Consider the following 5823-nt stretch of genomic DNA (forward strand, 5'->3'; position numbering starts at 1 on the left):
ACCCATGCTAGCATGGAAAGCGGACGTTAAACGACGACGACGACGTATATATATATATATATATATATATATATATATATATATATATATATATATATATATATGTATATATATATGTATGTGTATATATATATATAAACCCTATTTTACTAATTGTAGTAGTTATAATTTATAATTATATAGTGTGTATTAATTAGTACAATAATATTTTTATTTTTAGTGAATATTATATATTAATAATTAAATAATACTATGATTTTAATAAAATAAATAATATAAATATTTTAATTAATTTATAGTATTTTAGCTTCTTTCATGTATATTATCTCCATCTTAGAATATCTGAAGAAGGAATTGTATTCCAAAATATCATCGGACTATAGATAACTAAATTACAACGGGTATATAGTCCATTTTTTGTATTATAGTGCATTGTTGTACCATTGAAAACTTTTTATTCTTTACAAACAATACGCAATGCTTCAAGTGAACTACAATACTCTCCAATCTTTACGTATTTTAATTTATTAGATTTTAAAATTATTTAGATTTTAAAATTTCCAGTAATTGTTTATAATACAGTTAAATTTTTATTATGATTAAAGCTAAAATACATTTTGATTTTATAAATAAAACTTAAATACATATTTATATATCTCTTTAGACTATTACTTTTCTTTACGCCATACTTTCACGCAAATTAATTCTAATAAACGCTAAGTTAAAAGTACAACGTTTAAAATTTTAGTTTAAACTAAAGCTTCAATAAAATAAGTATTGCATTTATTTTCAGTAAGCTATCAACTACGTCTAGTTTTTCTCCCTGGAATGTGGCAGAAGTTGTTCTCTGCACATTTTCAGTGTTTATTGCTCCTGAACATCTGCCACATACAAAATCTATCTTGCTAGTTAGCCCTCCTTTGATATTGCTGCACCTCTTATGTGTCCATAGCTTACACTGGCTACATCTTATAGAGTTTCTACCTACTATTTCTTTATTTTCGACTACACAGACTACACACACGCGTGTGCGTGTGTGTATGTCTGTGTTTGTACCTCTACCGTCACTTGACAACCGATGTTGCTCTGTTTGCGCCTCTGTGACTTAGTTTGGCAAAATGCACTGAAAGAATAAGTAGTAGGCTTACAAAGAATAAATCCTGGGGTTCATTTCTTTGACTAAAGGTGGTGCTCCAGCATGGCCACAGTCACATGACCAAAACAAGTAAAACAATAAAAAAAATATGCCATTTTAATCCTGAGCAACACCAGGTATCTCTGCTAATGTATATCATCATCATCATCATCATCATCATTTAACGTCTGCTTTCCATGCTGGCATGGGTTGAATGATTTGACTGGGGACTGACGAACCAGATGGCTACACCAGACTCCATTCTGATCTGGCAGAGTTTCTACAGCTGGATGCCCTTCCTAACGCCAATATATATATATATATATATATATATATATATATACACAAATATACATACATATAATATTTTACGTCCAACCCATGCTAACATGGAAAGTGGACATTAAACGATGATATTTTGACATTATAGGCATTTTTATGGACTACGCCCAATATTTGTTGTCCGCACATGCTCTAGGGACTATCATGTTTCAAATCACATCATGTGTATTCAATGATATCATTAAAATACAACAATCACTTTGGAGTTTTTTCTAGTAACTGGTTTGAAGTAAGAGGTAGAAAGAAGAGACTATCTTCTTAGACATGAATTACCCAACAATTAATATTTTGTACTTCCAGTACCATTGTGTAGCATTTTGGGGAATTGTCTTCCAGGCCGAACGAAGCATAGTAAGGAGATTTGGTAGACAGAAACTGAAAGAAACCCATTGTATATATATTGGCATGTGCATGCGTGTATGTATGTATGTATGCATGTTTACCTGTTTTTCTGATTTAATAACATCTGTCAAGTTCAAATCACTCCCAATAAACAAAACAAAAGGTATGCTCTGTTGTGGAAATCAGCCACTCTCTGTGTGTGGTTAGAAAAATGTCATTTCTGTTAACCCTTAATATTCCTCTGTCATACTTTCACGTCCCTGAATGCTATGCCCAAGTCAGTTAAGGGGTCTTGTCTTGTGAGCTACTGAAAAAAAGCATGAAAAATGCATGCAAAAAGCATGCAGTACACTCTGTAAAGTAGTTGGCATTATAAAGAGCATCCAGCTGCAGAAGCTAAGTCACAGCAGATATTGAAGCTTGGTACAGCCCTCTATAAAAAAAACAAAAAAACAAACAAGAAAAAGTTTGGGAACTATGGCTCTTAGCAGTATTTTGATGTGCTAGAAATAACTACCAATTTTCACTCATATCACACTCTACTGCCTTAAAAAATGTTGTAAGTATTTGATTACCTAGTCCTAGGATACATTGACTGAAAAATAGGATGATTGTGTAAGCATGTAATCACAGGTGAGAAGCCTTGGAGAAGGCTTAAGATATCGTAAATTATTCCTTACATAAACTTTGATTATAGACCTATCCAATCAAAGTCACCAACAACACAGCATGGCCATCTTAATTATTTATGTGGAGGCCCTGTTGTTGTGTATTTTGTTGTTTCACCTGGTAGCAGCAGTGATGGGGAAATAAACCCATGGCCCACCCTGGACGACACAAACACTAGCTATGTTACTAGTCTAAGCAAACGAGGGATGATCAATAAGATCATAGGGTTGTCTGAGGACAATGGAAAGCGGTTCAATGGGCTTAAAGTTTGTTCCAAGATTTGATAATGATGTCAGTGGTTTTGCACTTTTGTGCAGATCAGCTCTCCCTTTGCAGAATAGCATTTTACAAACAGAAGATCAAATAGAAGCTAACTTTGCAAACTGGTTAATTCTTATTCTCTTATATTAACCTATCCATTACATAGCTTTTTAAAAATATTTGTGTGGGTAATATCCCCTTTGTTAATGTGTTACGGAAACTACTAAAGAAGGCAGGGACTAGTATAATGAGATTGTATTTGATCTTTGTTCATCTCCAGTTACATATCTGTTCCATGATAACATATTGTATTTTTGTCATTCTATTTCAACAAATATTTTTTATGTGTTTGAAATGTTTACATCTGGTTTCAGATATTTTTCTAAGTAAAATTGCACCTCCTCTAAACAATCCAGTTTCCCTGACATACAGTGAATGCTATAGTGAGGAGGTGGGGGTCTATGATGTCCATGACTGAACGTTTCAAGTCACAATAGTTCACATTTCAAGCAAATTATATCTGTGATAATGAACAACGTGTCCCCACTATGCGAACCCTATGAAAGGAAAAAATATATACAGAACTTCATGCACAGCATTCAGTTCTCTGGATATGATCAGAAAGATAGGGTTCGAGCATACAGGGGTGCTAGAAAGAAATTAGATAACATTACATGTAATGCAATAAGCGAAAATGCACATTGGAAATCAAAAAAAGTAACAATAGATATATACAATTAGATGAATAGAGGTAGGAATAAAAGTAATAAAAGTCATTATTGTGAATTGTTAAAGAGATTCAAAAGCATACCGGTTTCGTAATTTTACTAATCATTGCTATGAATGCACACCGAATACTGAATGGTGTCAGGTCTACTAGTTCCTGAGTAAAATGATTATGTGTAAGGGAGGTAAGTAGTTCTGGATTTGGTGCAACTAGGGTAGATCTAGATCTGTAATGTGAATGATGTATGGGATGTATGGAGGTTAGTGGTATTAAATGGAAGGTTAGTAGTGTTCTATATTATATTATGTGCTCATATTTACATGTGGAAGGTATTTATTGATGGAAGTTGCCTCTTTATTCATTCTTTCTTGTATTGAGGTGTTCTGTGAACATTGATAGAAGGGAAAAATTAGGAAATTAGGATTAAGATTCCTCGCACACCTTTCTATGTGTCCACTGACCTGTATCTGTCTATATTGTAGGTGGTGGATTTGTTCTTTGTGGAGAGTGGTTCTTCTACGGAGTGATATTCTTGTTTGGCCAATATAATTATTACCACGCCCTAAGCATGTAATGGCATAGATTAGATTTTCCGAGGCACAGGTGAAATTTGATTTAATTTTAAATATTTCCCCTTGTTTAAAGTGGAACTCTGAACCCTCCAAAAGTTGGGGGCAAGTACCACAGTTAGGTCAACCATATTTTTTCACTTTTGATTCTGTTGTTAATGGATATAGTCTTGCGCTGGTTAATATTTTTTTCAATGATTTAGGTTGCATTTTACTTTTGATAATTTTGTGTGAGCCTAAAATTTTGTTCATGGTTTTATCTCTTGCGCGAATGGGTAGATTTTGAATGATAACGTTAAAGGTTTTGTTGTTTCTAGGGTTATGCATGGAGATGTATGGGAGTATTTTTAAGTCTGGTTTAGTATTTCAGTTGACTTCCCTTAATGTTCGTATTTCTATTTCCTTAGCTCATTTAATCTCATCATTTATTAATGAAATTGGGTAATATCTTTTGATTAGTATTGATCTGAGTTCAAGGAGACTTCGTTCACGAGTATAGGTGTCCGAAACTATGGTACAGATTCTTTTCGCTAGATTATAAGGTATATTAATTTTTATGTGTTTGGAGTGGCATGAGTTGAATAATAGGTATTGTTTAGAATCTGTGGATTTATAGAAGATGTCTGTTTTGATGTGGTTATTGACTATTTTAATTAGGATGTCAAGAAAAGGGAGTTGTTTACTGCTGTGTTCCATGGTGAATTGTATGTTGCTATTAATATTGTTAAGCATTATTTTGAAATTGAGGAGTTTGTCCATGCTGTCTTTCCAAAGTACAAAGCAATCGTCCAGATACCTCTTCCAGTTCTCCTTTAAATACTAATGAAAAGAGGTGCCATATTTTTGTAGTGATGATTGATATATTTTAAGCTCTAGGTAACCCTTTACAAGGTTCGCAATCACTGGCGCAGCTTGGGTTCCCATTGCAATTCCACATTTTTGTCGATAGTAAGCTGTATTGAACATGAAATCGTTGTTCAGTAGGATGAATTTGAGTGCTGCGATTATGAATTTGTGGTTGATGTGTTCTGGGATCTCTTCTGGGTATTTTTCTAGCCAGAAGGTGATTGCTTCTATACCATAATCATGTGGGATATTGGTGTACAAATTCACCACATTGAATGATACTAACAGGGTTCCTTCATTTATTGTCTTCGGGAGGTAGTTAAGCATGTCTAAGTCATCCCTGATGAAGCTTTTCACATATTTTAGAAACGGTTTGAGTAAGATGTCAAGGAAGTTACTCAAACGGTGGGTTTCGCAAGCAGGGCCAGCAATGATGGGTCTCAGTTTGAGGTCAGTAGGGGAAGGAACAATAATGCATAGGCTTGGAGAAACTTTGCAAGCTTTACAAACAAGTGGATTTTTGTGTATTTTAGGTAATCCGTAGAATAGACTAGGTCTGTATTTAAAATTGGATAAATAGTCAATTTCATGTTTAATGAGGCCCTTTCCATGTATTTGAAGTAAAGAGGATAAGTTTTTAAGTGTCTTCTGTGGGTTGTATTGTACTATCATCTCATAGTGAATATTATTTTCCAACATGGAGAGTATTAACTTTTTGTAGTACTCTGTGTTCATCACCACTACCACACTTCCTTTGTCGGCTTCTTTAATGGTGAGGTTTATATCATTTTTTAACTGTTAGGTCTTTCCATTCATTTACATTAAGGTTGGATTTAATTCGTTGTTTTTGTAGGGTATTAAAAGGAAAACTGGTAATGTGTTCACAAAAAGCATCACATGCTTTATTTCTGCCTTTTGTAGGACACTATTCA

This window comes from Octopus bimaculoides, chromosome 4 (genome assembly GCF_046866305.1).
Source record: "Octopus bimaculoides isolate indiv1 chromosome 4, ASM4686630v1, whole genome shotgun sequence".
NCBI classification, from domain to species: domain Eukaryota; kingdom Metazoa; phylum Mollusca; class Cephalopoda; order Octopoda; family Octopodidae; genus Octopus; species Octopus bimaculoides.